Source organism: Triticum urartu, chromosome 2 (assembly GCF_003073215.2).
Source record: "Triticum urartu cultivar G1812 chromosome 2, Tu2.1, whole genome shotgun sequence".
NCBI classification, from domain to species: Eukaryota; Viridiplantae; Streptophyta; class Magnoliopsida; order Poales; family Poaceae; genus Triticum; species Triticum urartu.
The window spans coordinates 334,988,873-335,008,975 of NC_053023.1; positions in this window are offsets into that span (position 1 = coordinate 334,988,873).

A 20,103-nucleotide genomic window follows, 5' to 3' on the forward strand; every position below is an offset into this window, starting at 1 on the left:
AAAAATATCCAAACGAACCCCGAAAAAAATCCAAGATTAAACACAACACTCCTATTGTTGTATGTTGACATTAGAAATTTTTTGAAAGCAATAAGAGGCAACAGATATCGTTTCATCCCCAAAGGTGGCACATTCCCTACCGAAACCATCACGCTAGCTGTGAGAAGCTCTAGTTTGTGAGAAGCGTATACCCAAACCTGCCCCAAATGGGACACATTTTTTTCCACATCATGTTGACGCCGCTCCATGATAGCATGCCAAAGTTTCATGAATTTCAGACGAGTTTTGGATTTACTATAATTTAAAAACCAAGTATCACAATGTTTGCGGCCGAGTGACGGTGGCAGAGTGTTTGAAATTCATTCCCATTTCTGGCATGGAACCTAAGCATGCAACCAAGGACACAGATTTGATTTTTCCACCAGTTTATATGCACTGGAGCATGTGCATGTAGTTCAAATTTGAAATATGCACTTGAAATGCCTACAAAACCAAGTTAATTTATAAAAATGTCCAAATGAACCCCGCAAAATTCAAAATTAAACACAACACTCCTGTTGTTCTATGTTGAAACTAGAATTTTTTTGAAAGCAGTAAGAGGCAACAGATATAGTTTCGTCCCCAAAGGTAGCACGTTCCCTACCAAAACCATCATGCTTGTTGTGAGAAGCTTTGGTTTGTGAGAAGCTTATACCCAAACCTGCCCCAAATGGGACAAAAAAATTACCACGACATGTTGATGTCGCTCCATGATGGCATGCCAAGTTTCATGAATTTCATACAAGTTTTGGAGTTTCTAGAATTTAAAAACCAAGTATCTCAATGTTTGCGGCCGAGTGACGGTGGCAGGGTGTTTGAAATTCAATCTCATTTCTTGCATGGGACCTATGCATGCAACCAAGGACAGATATTTGATTTTTCAACCAGTTTATATGCACTGTAGCATGTGCATGTAGTTCAAACTTGAATTATGACCTGAAATGCCTACAAAACCAAGTTAATGTATAAAAATGTCCAAACAAAACACGAAAAATTCCAAAATTAAACACAACACTTTTGTTGTTCTATGTTGACACTAGAAAAAATTTGAAAGCAATAAGAGGCAACAAATATTGTTTCATCCCCAAAGGTGGCACGTTCCCTACCGAAACCATCACGCTTGTTGTGAGAAGCTCTGGTTTGTGAGAAGCTTATACCCAAACCTACCCCAAATGGGATAAATTTTTTACCACAGCATGTTTATGCCAGTCCATGATAGCATGCCAAGTTTCATGAATTCCAGACAAGTTTTGGATTTACTAGAATTTTAGAACCAAGTATCTCAATGTTTGCGTCCGAGTGACGGTGGCAGGGTGTTTGAAATTCATTCCAATTTCTTGCATGGGACCTAAGCATGCACCGAAGGACACAAATTTGATTTTCAACCAGTTTATATGGACTGGAGCATGTGCATGTAGTTCATATTTGAATTATGCACATAAAATGCCTGGAAAACCCAGTAAATGTATAAAAATGCCCAAACGAACCCCGAAAAATTCCAAAATTAAACACAACACTCCTTTATTCTATGTTGTCACTAGAAAAGTTTTGAAAGCAATAGGAGGCAACCGATATCGTTTCATCCCTAAAGGTGGCACGTTCCCTACCGAAACCATCACGCTTGTTGTGAGAAGCTCTGGTTTGGGAGAAGCTTATACCCAAACCTGCCCCAAATGGGACAAAAATTTTACCGCGCCATGTCGATGCCGCTCCCTGATAGCATGCCATCTTTTATGAATTTCAGACAAGTTTTGGATTTACTAGAATTTTAGAACCAGGTATCTCAATGTTTGCGGCCGAGTGACGGTGGCAGGGTGTTTGACATTGATTCCTGTTTCTTGCATGGGACCTAAGCATGCAATAAAGGACACATATTTGATTTTTCAACCCGTTTATATGCACTGGAGAATGTGCGTGTAGTTCAAATTTGAATTATGCACCTGAAATACCTACAAAACCATGTTAATGTATAAAAACGTCCAAACGAACCCTGAATAATTCCAATTTTTTTAACGACACACCTTTAGTTGCATGTTCACTGGAGAGAAAAGTTCTAGCAATTCAAACACCATCCTTTGCACCTGTGACCCCATTACATAATTGAGATAAAGATGAAAAATCAACTAGATCGCACACAGTTTATTATCACCAATCGTGTGAGATGCAGCACAAAATATTTTGGAGCATCGTCGGAGTGTCAGGCACACTAGCCCGCTCCTCAAATATCATTTCACTATTCAATCCTCGTCGGTGAAAGATGGGGACATGGACCCGCGTCGTGAGGGCACCTTTGGCGACCCACTCCGGTGAGAGCGCGACCACAGCCACCATGCGCGTGCTAACATGCTTCGTGAGGGCGACCGCAATATGCATCCGGGCGGCCAAGGAAACCCAAACGGCCGCTGTTGCTTCTCAAGCAGCGGTAGCAGCATTTGCCTCAGGGATAGCAACTGGCGAGAGCGGCACAACAGCTGTTAGTTCCGCAGTGGCGGCCTTAGCCCCGATGGAGGCCACCCATGACCATGTCGAGGCCGTCCACGCCCAGCTCATGGCGGTCATCGCACAAATCGAACGAAGCTTCATCGACAATGGTCGGCAACCTACGGCCGAAGAGCTGGCAATCGCCAAGAGAGTTAGAGCAACGGTCTGTTCCTACGCGGCATACCTTGCCACGATGGAGCCTGCCAAAGCCCAGATCATGGCCGCCCAGGCCCAGCTCATGGAAGCCAATTCCAAAGATATGGTGCACGCGGATGGCGAGATGCTTGCCGAGTATGGTGCAATTGATGCCATGGAGCCCCTTCCCTAGGAGACCGTCGGGTGCAAGATGGACATGGAGGCGGCGGCGGAGATCGACGAGCACTAGCCGTAGTAGTACTCTTTGTTTTTTTAATTAAGTGCACCTGTCTTTAATTTGTTAGAGTAATGTTTAGGTTAGCTAGCTCTGTTTAATTGCTGAACATGCTCGATTAAAATGTGTGGACGTGATTTAGTCTCCTTTGTGTACCCAAATTATGCAATGGCGTGGATGACCACTGTAACCAGGGAAATTTGAACCAAAATTTTTGATGCTCAAACTCATCATACACAAGTTAAGCTATCTGAATCGTTTGATGTTCACATATCATACACAGTTCCGAATAAGGGACCATGTTTGATGACACTTTGTGCGCCAGCTTTTTCGCTGAAGCAATTCCAAAATTCCGGCTTCCGCGAAAATATCTACCTCCCTGCACCCCCTTACCAAAAGCCACATTTCCCCTGTTTCTGCCTTCCTTTCCAAGTTGAAACCTTCACTCCTTGCTTGCACCGACGCCTCCTCGCCAGCGACCCTCCTTCATGCTGCCCAGCCTCGCCTATCCAGGAATGTAATCCACACCCGACCCCCATCCTCCTCCTCCTTCCTCATCCCACATGCCCCGACCGCCAGCGTGACACCTTCCACCCAAATCACTGACCCCTCCACCAAATAAGCGCCCCCCTAAGCCATGGGGCGCGCAGTATAGCGAGGATCTCAAGGAGCATTTGGCAGCGGAAAAGCAAATCGCGGCCGCACGCCTGGATGAGGCCGCGATGGATGCCATTCGTGTCGACCCCCAGTTCTTGGTGGAGCACCTCATTGTCGAGGCCACCGTCGACGCGTCACGCGTCGATGATGCGATGCGGTTGGCTATTTGGTTCAATTCTGCAATGCGATGTTCAATTGTTGTGGGTGCATTCTATTATTGTATACCATGTGAGAAATAAATCGAATTTGGCTGTACTAAATACATGAGAAACAAATACAATTGCTATATTTCCAAGTTGTTAAGCATGCTTGGTTTGGTTAACTTTCTGATATTCTATTAGGAGTATGTTATATTGTGCAATGTGGTGCTCAGTTAAAGTTTGTTTCATTTGTTGTGGTGTTTAGTTAACTGTTTTGTTTGGTTCAATTTTGCAATGCGATGTTCAATTGTTGTGGGTGCATTCTATTATTGTATACCATGTGAGGAATAAATTGAATTTGGCTGTATAAATACATGAGAAACAAATACAATTTCTATATTTCCAAGTTGTTAAGCATGCTTGTTTTGGTTAACTGTTTGATCTTCTATTAGGAGTATGTTATATTGTGCAATGTGGTGCTCAATTAATGTATGGTTATTTGTTGTGGTGTTTAGTTAACTGCTTGGTTCAATTCTGAAATGCGATGTCCAATTGTCGTGGGTAGAATTTTGTATTGTTGCGCATGTGAGGAATAAATTGAATTTGGTTGCACTTAATACATGAGAAACCTATACAAGTGATATATTTCCTAGTTCTTAATCATTCTTGGTTTGGATAAATGGGTTTTCCATGTGGCTTGAATTAATCCGATGAATCTGCAATGCGCTTATTTTTCATCAACATATTTTACTGATAGCATGCAAACCCTTACTTAACCTGATGACTAACTACCTTATATGTGTTGCAGGGAAACAATGGGAAGCACTGAGGTTTACAATCGAGGTTAGCACATGCATGGTCCATTTTCTAATAGCACATTATTGAGCAATTGCAGGAACCATTCTAATATTTAGGTTTTTAACAATTTGGTCTTGCACATGTAGGTCCTGCTATCAGAGGTTTTGACCCACTATTCGACCCTTTTTGCAAATGGGGAAATGAGTTGTCCATGAATATCAGCCAAGTCAAGAAACTCGGAAAGATTGTTAGGATAAAGAAATTTGCGACAAAAAACAACAAGATCTTTGTCTGCACAATGAAGAAGACATTAGGTCACTACAGGATGGTACTAACTATTATACCTTTCCTTTTTTTATTCCTTTGTCCCATTTACAATATAGAGAAGATATTTATGCACATCCTTGTTTTCAGGCCTTTCCAAAGAAGTTCACTGTTGATTACCTCTCAAACCACCTGTATGGTTAGGAGGCGAGGAAGGTATTTGTAACATCCCAAAATTCTAAATTTTGGAATGTTATAATAATTAGATAGATTTGATTGTTTCATTGATTGACTGAAAGTGAATGAAATTCGAAACTTTTTGGAAGTTAAATGAGAGGGAATAAAAGGACTTTTCCAAACCTTCATTTTGCATTTTGGTTGATCCTAGAAATTCTATGCAACTCAATGACCCACGGAGAGAGTTGGGGATTTCGTTATTTTCATATTTGAGTTCCCTCAAATTTTGAGAATAGGATCATTTGATTTTATTTATTTTATCAACAATTATTTCTATAACAAAAATATGAGAGAGGGAATACAATGACTTTCCCAAAATAAAGAAATATTGAGGAATTAATAATAAAATCAAATAAGATTTTATTTCGGAGTTTTTCGGTGTTTTATTTGAATTTAGGAAAAATGTGCGTTTTTCAAAATTGCATTTAGGGCCCAAATAAATGTTCACCTTGTGCGGCTTGATTTTAGAAGCCCGTGAAAATTTATTTCGGAATTTGTGGAGTCCGTTTAGTATTTCTTTTTATTTTTCTTCCGAGCGGAATAATTAAAAAAAACGAACCGACTTCGGGCCGTACCCGAGCGGGACACCGCCCGAGGGCAGCCTTTAAATAGCGCCGCCCCAGCCCATCAGCCCCGCCTCGATCCGCGCGCGCGCCACCAAAGCCGCCCCCGCCGACGATTCCGCCGCCCAAGGTTCGTCGCGCCTCGTTTTCCGTGCGGAAAAAAATTCTGCGTTCGTCGTTTTGTCTTTTTCTCGGATTGAATCCGCGATTTTTCTGATCGCGATTCCTGATCCGATTTTCGTTTTAGTATAACTTTTCGCTCGTTTATCGGAATCAGGCGATTCAAGCGCCCAGAGTTTCGTCTCGAAACCCTCTAAGCGTTTAACCAACTTAAACAAGATTTTGCTACTGTAAAATTTTCCCTAGATCCAGATTACTAGAACAAAGTTGCTTTCTTTCGCCGTTCGTCTTTCGTTGCTTCTTTCGATTTGATTTTTCTTTTGCCAACCGGAGTTCTTAAGTTGAACCTTCTGGTTAGATCTCTTATTTGAGTTTTACCTGTGCATTAGATGAGTACTTATTGTATGCTTGTTTGTTTGTCTGCGGTAGAATACCCTGAGTGCGCCGCTTGTTACTTCGAATCTCTAGCTTTCACGGATCATCAGCAAGGCAAGTCCACACTTTGATCATACCCCTTTCATACCCAGTTTTTATGCATTAGTTTCAATCCTCAAACATTGCATGATTAGGATCTAATTAAATTGTGGGTTGGGAAGTAGTTGATGAGGTAGGAACCTATTGCCCTGCATTCAAACCTTGGGAGTTACTTTTACGTTATGCTTATAGTGCCATGCTATGCTCGTAGATGTGGATTTGGTTTTTGAGTGTAATCCATGACAGATGTGAGATTGTTTACTTAATGATTCAACTTAAGGTGGCAACTTTAATACACATCTGGGTGGATTGCTAGGGGCACCCTGGGGATATACCAGTGGACTTGCCCGGACACCTGGGGAAATACCAGTGTTGTCCTAGGAGATCCCGGGGATATATCGTGTGATCATCCTACGGTCCGCCACCCAGGCTCCAAGGGATCATAAGATTATTCATGCTAGAAACTTCCGTGTGCAGCCACAAGCTATTATGGGCTCTAGCATAGTTGATTAAGTCGTGTGAACTCTTACAGTGGTAGACTAGCAGATGTAGGGGTTGTAGGTGGTACGGTCTACCCATCGTAAGGTGCAAACGCTTCTGAAAGACTATGTCTCGGTCATCCGTTTCTCAAACACCATGTAGTGCGAGAAATCCAACAGAGGAGATCGAGTATTGTGGGGAAAAGTGCGCAAACCTCTGCAGAGTGTATAAACTAATCATGGTTAGCCGTGTCCCCGGTTATGGATGTCTTAAGTATCTAGTTCTTGGATTATCCTGTTGATCTCATCACGTTACTTTAAATGAATATTGTTGGGTTTAATCATGTTACTTAATTGGGATTGCGAATGCTGTCAACCATTCTCAATGTTTAACAACCACCATGATAGTTAAATAAATTTATTCCTTTGCAGTAGGGAAAAATTGGCTTTTCGCAAAAACCTTATAACCATAGAGCTTTTCCACCAGCCATATATGCATGTCGTGATAGCCTTTATTCATCATTCTCTATGGTGTGAATTTGCCAGTACATTCAATGTACTGACCCTCTGTGGCTGCAGCGTCTCATGTTGCAGGATTATCTTACGACGAGTAAGTGATACATTAGGGTTACGATTTCTACACTCAACTTTGCCGTTGGTGTTGATGGGAATCCACAACCTTGTTACTTCCGCTATTTGGATTGAGGTAATAGTATTTACGTTACTTATACATGTGATTTACCTCTGTTATAAATCCTCGAGTAATGTGTGTGTCAGCATACCGATCCAGGGATGACACTTAAGCACAGAGACTTGATCCATTTGGGTCGGGTCGCTACAAGATGGTATCAGAGCACATGTTGACTGTAGGACGTGACCCTAGAAACTGGCAAGCCCATAGCAAAGATTTTTCTCTACAACTTCCCCTTTCAAAAAGATCTTTTACCTCTCTTCTCTTCTGAGCTTATTCAAAAATTCCATTTTAGTGAGACCATACCCCTTTCCCCTTTTGACCACACGAAGATTCGACAATTGAGACCACTCCAAGAAGTACAAGATATCGAACAAGTAAGATCACTTCGGAATGAAGTGTATTTTTCGTGCATCTGAATAATGGAAACTACAGCTGTTGAAGACTCTGAAGACTAGTAGAATTTGAAGGCTCTGAAGAATTCCCAGATTTGTATGACCTAGGAAGGCTACCCATATGGAACTTGGCAGACTAAGGAAGCCGTCAATACCTGAGATCAAGGTGTATCGGAGAAAGACTGAAACAAGGAGCATGAGAACTCGAAGTTTTGTCAAAGAAAACCCTAAGGCAGGAGATATCAACTATGGAATGATAGCTCATGGGAATGACAAGAGCAGAAACACGGTTATCCATGATGTCATCGCTCGCTGATGCTATTGTCACCGTGCTGAGTTAAGGATGCATGTCTTCAGAATGGATTTGATGGAAGAAGGCTGATGGAGCACCTATCATAAGATGAAATTTTAACTTTAGCTGGTGTATCACCAGGATCTGGAGTAGTACATCAAGAAGTTTAAGGTGGAGCTCCATGAAGCCGTATTAGACAAGGAAGCATTTCGTGAAGAACTTAGGACCCAGAAGTTGAAGTAGCCAAGCTGGAGGAGCTACAACCTCGAGATACCGAAGATTTGTCAGGAACTGAAGGACAATAGGACCATGGCTCATGCCACGGATGTTGAAACCCAGATGTTTGGAATGCAACTCCAGAATATTAAAGGACGTCACGAGAGACTTCGCGTCCATAGAGTTGATCTAGCAAAAGAACTTGAGAAAGACAAGCATGATCAGAAGAAGCCCATCAGAGGCATGAACAAGGCTTGAAGAGTTTGGAGATGTTGAAGATTTATTGACCCTTAGAGGAGTAAACCCCTGTTATATACCTACGTTAGATGCGACGTTTGGGAGCTGTCATTTGTTTGATGTTTTTCCCGACAGCCACAAATAAAATCTGTCTTTTCAAAACTTGTGTTTGTATTGTCTGCATCCCTCTCTATCTCTCTTATCTCACCCCATAACCCATGGACCCAATAGATGATGAATGGAGATGAGCTTGTATTTTCTAAACCGATGAGTCAATTGGAGACGGACCGATGGATTCAGAACATGGAAGATCACATGAAGAATAACCCTATAGTTGGAAATGATATGACCCAGCATGCTCTTCAGTGCTTTGAAAGAGGTGCTGCTACTTGGTGGAGGATGTACCAAACCATCAATGGATGGCAAGGAGTAACCACTTGGAGAGAATTCAAGTTGACTCTGCCAAAGTCTCGGCTTGTGTCCCAGAAGTTGAAGCCTTATGGAAAGGATATGAAGAAATCTTGTGCATGCAAGGTTTGTGGAGAAATAGGACACACCCATAAAGAACACAAGGATGAATGCCCTAATTGTGAAGGAAGTCACCCAGTTGAAGAATGCCCAACTAGGCAGATTACTTGTTTCTTGTGTGAAGGGACTACCCACTATCCTGCTCAGTGTCACATTTACCCATGGTACAACGAACCATCCAGCAGAAGAAAGAAGTAAAGAAAGGAGCCCTTATGGAAATTTTAGAAGAAACTGTGATGAAGGAAGAGGTGGAGGACACATCTAAAGAAGACCCGAGTAAACACTGCACCAAGTCATGCTATTCATGTGGAGAAGAAGGACACATCTCCCAAAATTGTTTGAATGGGGATCTAGTAGAATTCCCGATAGAGGAAGTAGAATATGACCACAGGAAATAGAAGCCCTGATTGGAATGGAAAAGTCCAGGAAGAGAAGCAGAATGGATTTCAGGAAGGACCTGAGTCATATCACCTGTTACAGGTGCAAGGAGTCAGGGCACTACCTCAACAGTTGCCCAAAAAGGAAACCTCGAGACTTGTCAGAAGTAATATGTTTTCGTTGTAATGAAGCAGGGCACTTTGCCAGAGATTGTCCCAAAGAGAAGGAAACTTGTGCTAGATAGTTGAGTTTGCAGCAAAAGAAATGGAGTAGTAGAAGTGAGAACCTTTTTCTTTTATATTGAGGTGTTGAGTTGAGACATGTAATGGAAAAGCGAGAGATTGTGATCATTTGAGAAGGATTGAAGTTAGCATTGTTGGTACTGATATGGATCTTATGAGTTGTTACGCTATGAAGAAGGATTTTGACCATTTTTGAGGATATGAGAAATATGGTCGATGGAAGATTTGTGCATTTTATGGGTGGTAGTACCCTGTAAGAACTGTTGACCCCTGGAAAAGATAAGGATACCCCACTGAGTGGATTCTGGATAAAATGAATACGAGTTTTGTCTCGATATGGGTGATACCCCAGGAGTGTGTGGGATGAAGTTGGAGACGTCAGTTGTTTGGAACAAATGTGATCAAGGAGTCAGAAGAGAATGTTAAGTTGATTTGAGATAGACCGAAGGTAGCTCAGTCCAGGCAGAAGAGTTATGCAGACTTAAAAACGCAAGGAGGTAGTCTATGAAATTGGAGATAGAGCATGTCTTCATGTGTTCCCTCTGCGTGGAGTTAAACGATTTGTAGTTAAGGGAAAGTTAGCCCCGAGATTTGTAGGACCATACCAAGTTTTGGAGCGTATGGGAGAAGTGTCCAACAAGTTGGAGTCACCCGAAGGACTATCAGGAGTTCATGATGTGTTTCACGTTTCCTAGTTGAAGAAGTGCCATGCAGAGATGGCCAATATTCCCCTGTAAGAACGCTTGACCCTGGAAAGGATAATGATGTTCCACGAAGTGAATATGGACTTCATAAGTGTAGGTTTTTATCTCGGTATGAGGGATATCCCACGAGGATGAAGAGATAAATTACTATTGGATATAAAGGAGGTATGATGTCGGAAATATGGATCAATGGAAACTCCATGATGAGTCTGAGTAATCATGTCCTAGTTTGGTGCCAATAGAAGGAAGGAAGACAATACAATTGGATGGATTTAAGAATACTAGGAAGTTGGAAGTTGAAATAATGATCAGTTGCCCGATGATAAGTTCAAGGACTACAAGTGATGAGATGGGCCATAACCCACAGGCCCCAGGACCTGCCAAGAAGCAAGCACATTCTTGCTGAAGGAAAAACCCTGGAGGAAGTCACGATTTTATCGACAGACGATCTTATAGGAGTTACTCAAAACCTGAGAGATTGTGAAGGAACGATAGATATTTGTTTGGCTTGCAGAACCAATGGATTTATCCGAACCTTGGTTCGTCGACAAGAGAAATTCTGCAATGCTTGTGAGGATGACCGAATGTTAGTATGCGAGATTCGCTAAACTGTATACATGGTAATGATTTGGGTGCGGGATGGATTGATCACCATACCAACTTACTCTTATTGTTCGCCTTGCTATATGGGATGGTAAATCTGAGTGACTTACCTATAGTAGAGAGACGACGATCAAAACCTTGTATAAGCCTTAGAGTGGTATAGAAAGTTTTCCCTTGTACAAGGCAGCTTTTGCCAACCGTAGGTTATACGGTGAGGATCAACAAGACCCATTTCCTGCAGGAGAAACCATAAATTGTTGACCACCATGAGATATCGATAGTTGTTTAGTTTTGGCGCCAGACCCGTCAGCTAAGAAGACCCAGTCTCGGAATGACCTTACCAAGATGAAAGACAAAAGAATTGAGGAAAAGGTTATGCCGTTACCGGATGATCCCAGAGAAAGGAATTATACTAAAGATCTGAGAAGACCGGCCTCGTCAAGAATAAGGATGGAGTATATGAGTTTTGATGGAACCGTAACAATGTTTCTAAGGGTGGTAGCACCCCAGACCCCTGTGATGATCTATGGATTTTGAGAAGACCCCCAAACCCTAAACTATTTCTTTCTAGTCTCTCTGAATCTCGAGGACGAGATTCATTTTAAGGGTGGTAGGTTTGTAACATCCCAAAATTCTAAATTTTGGAATGTTATAATAATTAGATAGATTTGATTGTTTGACTGAAAGTGAGTGAAATTCGAAACTTTTTGAAAGTTAAATGAGAGGGAATAAAAGGACTTTCCCAAACTTTCATTTTGCATTTTGGTTGATCCTAGAAATTCTACGCAACTCAATGACCCATGGAGAGAGTTGGGGATTTCGTTATTTTCATATTTGAGTTCCCTCAAATTTTGAGAATAGGATCATTTGATTTTATTTATTTTATCATCAATTATTTCTATTACAAAAATATGAGAGAGGGAATAAAATTACTTTCCCAAAATAAAGAAATATTGAGGATTTAATAATAAAATCAAATAATATTTTATTTCGGAGTTTTTCGGTGTTTTATTTGAATTTAGGAAAAATGTGCGTTTTTCAAAATTACATTTAGGGCCCAAATAAATGTTCACCTTGTGCGGCTTGATTTTAGAAGCCCGTGAAAATTTATTTCGGAATTTTTGGAGTCTGTTTAGTATTTCTTTTTATTTTTCTTCTAAGCGAAATAATTAAAAAAAACGAACCGACTTCGGGCCGTACCCGAGCGGGACACCGCCCGGGGGCAGCCTTTAAATAGCGCCGCCCCGAGCCGCCCCAGCCCATCAGCCCCGCCTCGATCCGCGCGCGCTGCCGGAGCCGCACCGACGATTCCGCCGCCCAAGGTTCGTCACGCCTCGTTTTCCATGCCGAAAAAAAAGAAAAAAAATTCGGCGTTCGTCGTTTTTCTTTTTCTCGGATTAAATCCGCAATTTTTCTGATCGCGATTCCTGATCCTATTTTCATTTTAGTATAACTTTTCGCTCGTTTATCGGAATCAGGCGATTCAAGCGCCTAGAGTTTCGTCTCGAAACCCTCTAACCGTTTAACCAACTTAAACAAGATTTTGCTACTCTAAAATTTGCCCTAGATCCAGATTACTAGAACGAAGTTGTTTTCTTTCGCCGTTCGTCTTTCGTTGCTTCGTTCGATTTGATTTTTCTTTTGCCAACCGGAGTTCTTAAGTTGAACCTTCTGGTTAGATCTCTTATTTGAGTTTTACCTGTGCATTAGATGAGTACTTATTGTATGCTTGTTTGTTTGTCTGCGGTAGAATACCCGGAGTGCGCCGCTTGTTACTTCGAATCTCTAGGTTTCGCGGATCATCAGCAAGGCAAGTTCACACTTTGATCATACCCCTTTCGTACCAGTTTTTATGCATTAGTTTCAATCCTCAAACATTGCATGATTAGGATCTAATTAAATTGTGGGTTGGGAAGTAGTTGATGAGGTAGGAACCTATTGCCCTACATTCAAACCTTGGGAGTTACTTTTACGTTATGCTTATAGTGCCATGCTATGTTCATAGACGTGGATTGGGTTTTTGAGTGTAATCCATGACAGATGTGAGATTGTTTACTTAATGGTTCAACTTAAGGTGGCAACTTTAATACACATCTGGGTGGATTGCTAGGGGCACCCTGGGGATATACCAGTGGACTTTCCCGGACACCTGGGGAAATACCAGTGTTGTCCTAGGAGATCCCGGGGATATACCGTGTGATCATCCTACGGTCCGCCACCCAGGCTCCAGGGGATCATAAGATTATTCATGCTAGAAACTTCCGTGTGCAGCCACAAGCTATTATGGGCTCTAGCATAGTTGATTAAGTCGTGTGAACTCTTACAGTGGTAGACTAGCAGATGTAGGGGTTGTAGGTGGTACGGTCTACCCATCGTAAGGTGCAAACGCTTCTGAAAGACTATGTCTCGGTCATCCGTTTCTCAAACACCATGTAGTGCGAGAAATCCAATGGAGGAGATCGAGTCTTGTGGGGAAAAGTGCGCAAACCTCTGCAGAGTGTATAAACTAATCATGGTTAGCCATGTCCCCGGTTATGGACGTCTTGAGTATCTAGTTCTTGGATTATCCTGTTGATCTCATCACGTTACTTTAAGTGAATATTGTTGGGTTTAATGATGTTACTTAATTGGGATTGAGAATGCTGTCAACCATTCTCAATGTTTAACAACCACCATGATAGTTAAATAAATTTATTCCTTTGCAGTAGGGAATAATTGGCTTTTCGCAAAAACCTTATAACCATAGAGCTTTTCCACCAGCCATATATGCATGTAGTGATAGCCTTTATTCATCATTCTCTATGGTGTGAATTTGCCAGTACATTCAATGTACTGACCCTCTGTGGCTGTAACGTCTCATGTTGCAGGATTATCTTACGACGAGTAAGTGATACGTTAGGGTTACGATTTCCACACTCAACTTTGCCGTTGGTGTTGATGGGAATCCACAACCTTGTTACTTCCACTATTTGGATTGAGGTAATAGTATTTACGTTACTTATACATGTGATTTACCTCTGTTATAAATCCTCGAGTACTGTGTGTGTCAGCATACCGATCCAGGGATGACACTTAAGCACGGAGACTTGATCCATTCGGGTCGGGTCGCTACAGTATTCATACAACACCGATGGTTCAATATTGAAGTGTTCCTGAAGAGGACGAAGTATGGACGGTCAATCATCCAGAGGCACTGGCCTAAAGTTACGAAGACCTTCAACATCAATGAAGGCCCAATATTTTCCTTCTGCTTCAGCAGTTTTCCAGATGAGATACATATGTCTATGTACCGTCTATGAAGCTAATTTCGAAAGGTTATAGATGTTGCATGCGAAACTTGGTGCTGGTGTAGTTGTGTAATGGGGTAGCTGAGTGCTGAAGCTATATGATGTTGTACTCTGATGTATTTCAATTATGAAAGGAAATATATTGTGTGCTTAATATGAAATGTGAATTAGATTAATAAATGGATTATTCATAATCAGGTAATTAGCCTGCTAATTGGGTTTTTCTATTGTAAACGGTTATTCAAAAAACACCATGTGTGATGCATTAAATAATGCACACAGTTTCTAGGAATAAACCGTGTTAGATTAATGAACAATCACACATGACATCATCTTGAAAACTGTTTGCGTTTGGCCACGTGGCGCAAATGTTTACCCCATAAAAATTGTGTGTGATGGACAACCTTTGCCACCCAGTTTCTTCTACACATAGTGTGTGATGCATTCAATAACGCAAATGATAAAATTGCTAATATCGTGTGCAATGGCAATACTATCACAAACGATTTAACGGGGAAAATTGTGTGTGATGTACCTGTGAACGGAAATGTTTTCCTTGGAGCGACTGTGTGGGATGTACACATGAACGAAAACATTTAGCGGGGACTGACTATGTGGGATGTACTTGCGACCGGAAACAATTTCGCCTGTATAACTGTATTTTTCTAGTTCTACTGTACGTATTTCCATATTTGAGCGGTCACCGGTCGCCCACGACCTCATTTTGTCGAGCGTGTGTGCCAGGAGGGAATATCGCCGACGGTTTCTGGGTCGTGTGGGAAGGACCCCCCTATCACCGTCACTGACTTGGCGACGGTTCCGAACGCCATCACGGAAAGGGGTTAAAAACCGTTTGTATAGCACCTCACTATACTAGTGGTTGCTTGCTTATTTATTTCCTTATTGTCTTGTTTAGTTGTTTGCCTGTAGTCACTACAGTTCTTTTACCGCGTTTTTCTAGTGGCCACAATAACCTATTTTAATAACTAGGCCACAATAACCATGGCAACACACAGACTGTTGTAACCATGGTCCTGCTACCTGTTGTAGTGACCATGGCCCTCCTACGGGCCATTGGATCCATGGGCCTTCTACGGGCCGTAGGATCCATGGGCCTTCTACGGGCCGTCTAACCTATGGGCCTTCTATGGGTTGTATAATCGTTTCGCCAAATATAGGCCATACTATTCGTGGACCAATAACGGTCCGCAAAATGGGACGTAAACGGTCTAGAGTGGAAATCATATGTTTTATGGCCTGGCCATAACGGGCCGTTAATATGCCGTATTTGATGACACTATGAAAATAGCCCAACGGGTTAATGGGCCACAAATGGGCTGACTGTACCCACGGGCTGAATTTGGACCACAAGCACAACAACCCAGTAACGGACCGTAAGTAACCGAATTCTGGAAATGAGGCCAATAATAAATGGGCCCTTAGAAGGCCGAAAGTTAACACGGGCTGGAAACGGCCGACGGAGTAATGGGCCATTAATGGGCATAAAGTTATATGCTGTGTCGATGCAACAAACACTAGGTTTGTTTCCCAAACTATGCACAGGAATGGGGTACAAGATTGCGGTACCGGGCCATGCCGAAATACAAGAGACCAAGATCATCGAAGGACCAACATGCAGATCAAGAGGATCAACATCAAACCAGGGAAGTAAGCTACCACCAGGTGAAAAGCCTCCCTTGCCGGGTGGATGAACTCGACAAGGACGGGGTCACCCCCGGAAGTAGACGTCCAAGACATCCCGTTAGGGCCTGCCGGGCTCACGGAGGCAAAACCACCTCACCCTACCGCTCTGCCACGACCCATGTCATCAATCAGTGCGGTGTTAAGGCGCAAAGTGACTGAATGGCAACCATTTGCCACATGGCGACCTCTTTCTACAGCAAATGCCTACAGATGACACACGTCCTGCGATGTTTCAAGCGAGCATGCGTGGAGCTGGCGAGATAGCCCGGCAAGGCTTGCTGGGCAACCAATGACGTGACATTAAGCGATGCATTTAATGCACCCTGTCAGTCTGCAGAGTTAGGTATGATAGCACTGTTTGCTATCTTATCAGTCCATAATGACTGTTTTGCCATTGTTGTAACCCCTTGATCTACAAAAGGAGGCTCGTGGCAACCATAGAAAGGGTTAGAAGGTTGGACAACACACACACCCATACGTGCATAGCCACTGCCGCCCTACCAGACAAGTGTCCTACGCTCCACCACCATTCTTCCACCATCAATCCACCAAAGCAGGAGTATGGTTTTACGCCTCACGGTGGCCCGAACCTGGGTGAAATTGCATGTGTGATTGCTGCCGCGTGGCCCCACGTTCTTCTTCTCTTTGTGCAACGCGACGTCCCCCCTCTCGAACTGGCAAGGGGCCCTTGGTCCCATAGGTGGCTATGGTTTCCCACAACATACTGTTCATTATGGGCCAGTTTCATCTCGAGCCTTTAATGGGCCCATAGTTACAAATGGCCTTGTATGGGCCAAAAGACGTCATGGGCCATACATGGGCCGAAAGTTATAACAGGCTGGAATCATATTGGACGACCCAGATGACGCTACTGGGCCTAATTGGGATAGGCCGTAACGGGCCATGAGTTAGCGGGCTATAAATGGGCTATATGCGAACATTCCATTAACATGCTTTTTGTGGGCTGGCCCGGTACCTTTTAACCAAGTCAAACGGGCCGGCCTTTTCACTGAAACGGACCTCTGTTGGGCCGTGCCATGTTTCAATGTATCATAGGCACCTTCAGTCCAAAGAGTGGATGACATCTGTCCCAATGGTGTGCCGACACGTGGTTCCTCTGGCCATTGAGAATTTTACACGTGCAAAATCTCCATTGGTCCGGGCTGTTAACGGGTTATTGGATCCAAACCAGAACCTGATAGCTTAACAAAGACCCGTTATGGTGGATGCCACGTGTCGGTTACCCTTGATGAAGGTACTTCTATGATGTGCGATTTATCATCATGGAAGTGGACACTTCCATGATGATAATTTTAGTAATGCCATGGAACACTTCTACGACAGCACAGGTATGACTATCTTAATTCTGTCATAAAATCGTCATGGATGTACATGCATGACAGAAAACGTGACCTACTGTGACAAACACATATCATCACGGAATTGTATTTTTTTTGTAGTCTTAGTCACTTCGGGGCTGGACACCGCACCGATCGATGACTTGCGTTACTGTGAGGTGGAGCGGTGGAGTCTTGGCGGGATAGTCCATTGTTTTTGTGCCCAGCAGGCCTTCCTGGATAGTCTTGAGACTTGTCTTCGGGGCAACCTCGACCTCGCCGGGCTCGCCTGCCCGGCAAGGGAGGTTTTTCTTTAGTGGTGTCTTGTTCCTTTAGCTTGGCCATGGTCTTTTTGACCCCCCCTTTGATTCCTCAAAGAGTTGATCTCTTCTGCTTGGTCTGCTCTTGCACGTTGCAACCTCGCTCTTAAACTTGTGTATAGTCTGGACAACACACATGGGGTTTGCTGCATCGATAGTTGTGTGTGGCAATTGAGATCATCAACTGCAGAGCTATGTTTACTATGTCTATCTGCTGACACTACACCCTTTAGAGTGCTGAAACGCTTAGTGCTTATTCTCGAATTACACTGGAGCGACTTCCGTCTTTTCTTTGGTGTATTCATCAACAGCGTGTCAGAGTCTAAAATACCCATGTATAAAATAATAGTGTGAGTATGGGTGCAGTGTGTGCACAAGTAGTATAGTGTAAAAGTTGTAGATAGCAGGTGGGTGAGAAATAAATGACAGGATACATATCATAGCTCTACAACATGCATGGCACACAAAATTAGATTCTACGATTTTGAAATATGAGCACAGGGATGGCTGGGAAATGCAGATACTCCTCAAGCACACCACAAGGTGTGGTCCTATGAAAATAAGAGTCGACTAAAAATAAATAGGCCAGTCCATTTTTTTGCACCATCCGATGTACAAAGAATGGGTAGATCGCCTTCATCTACCTCCAGCCAGTCAGTGTTGACGATCTTCCTCGAAACGCCAATGACCACCACCCAGTCCCCTGCCTCTGCCTTCCCCTCGACCTCACCACACCGCCGTGCTTGGCACCGCCCCCGGCCATCCCTTCAAGCCCCGCCGACCTCCAGATTGGGTGCAAGAAGCTCCTGCACCCCACACCCCTATGATAGACACCAATGCGCCGCTTCCCCGGCAAATAGGCGGACTAGGTGGTCTATGCGCCTAAGCGGGTGCTGCTTCTTTTAGTTGCGAATCAACTGACCCTGAATTGAAATTCAAGCGGGCGACTGACCTCTAGCTAAGGTGAAATAGTAAATGCGAGGAAACCTTCTGCATATAGTATCACGAAGAAGGTGCAGTAAGAAACACTCAACTGGTTTCTTTCGTGGGATGAATACGATGTGAGCAGAGATCTATTATTTGCACGAATAAGCAAAGAGTAGTACCTCTTTATGCTGGCAGTGCTATGTCCTCCTTCTGTTTTTCCAACAATCTTCTTGTAGTTCGCTGGAAACCAGAAGTTGTGGAGGATGGTGGAGCCTTGGACGAACCCATGGCCAAGTTGTTGAGTGTGGTGTGGTGGTCGTCTGTCGGCGGTGGGGAACCGGATCCGAGGCGCCGAACAAAGGCACAACATGAACAACTTTGGTGCGGTGGATGGTTGCAACAGTGGAGCAGCAGGGGTGAGGCATAGGATGACGTTGTCGAACTGGTTCTGGTACAGCGCACGTCGGCGTCTGCATCATGGAGGCAGCTCTGCCTTGGCTTCAGCTGCTAAGTCCTTGAGGGCATTGCAGTCGCGGTTGCGTTGGATGACGACGTCGGGGTACCGTCTCCGGCATGATGGAGGAGGGTGGCGGTGGATTTGGCGCGATGGGGTGGAGGACGGAGGAGGCTGGGGTTTCACGACTGGTGGAGAGGGCGTTTTGGCGCCCACTAATTATGAATGGGGAAACACAGGGAGGGAGAACTAAGGGGGGACAATGTTTTGGTTTGGGACGCGCTTGTTTGAAATTTGGGGAAATTTACAAACTTTGCCCCCATCTAAAATTTTGGACATATTGGGGGTCGGGGGTAGGACAGTAATCTCATGTATCCCAAATACTGGGTGGGATAGATTTCTGCCGAGCGCATGGGTGTTTAGGCGCCCATGGTGTATGAATGCTTCTCAGAGGCAGTTGAGAATGGTGTCACAGCGAAGTTACAAACTTTCCCTGGTTTATACCTTTGGACATCGGGCCGATAGGCTACATAGGTCAGAGTCCGGACAGTAATTTCCTACCACCAAACATTAGTCTCGCACGGTTTTGGGCGGCCAGAAGCTTATTTGGCGCTTACTTCAATATTTGGGAGCAGAAGCATTAATGTTTACAGTTCCCTTGAATTGAACTTTCAGGATTTGTCAAACTTCACAAATATTGACTCTTGAAAACCCTAAAACTAAGATTACTTTAGAATGGAGGGGTACATTTGAATATACATTGTACATGAGTATATATTAAAAAATATGCAACTTATCTCAATTCAAGCATGGTCCCCTTGGTTGTAGAAAAATAGCTAGACATGCGTATGAATATATAGCATGTTTGAACGCACAACAAAAATTAATGTCCCCTTTTAGAGCTGATTTACAAATGCCATTATCTTGAATTCAAAGAGATGAATGCACTTCCTATAAATTTGAATCTTCGAAACCACCTTTATGTTGAATTCAACATGTATTCTATTTCGTATCTAGCAATTTGGAATGTATCCATGTATGTGAAAAATGTATGAAGTGCTTGACACTAACAACATGGAGTGCACTAATTAATGTTTTTATATGAATTGCAAAAGCCATGCATTGTCTGGATTTCAAACCACTCTCACTCTATGGATTGATAATAT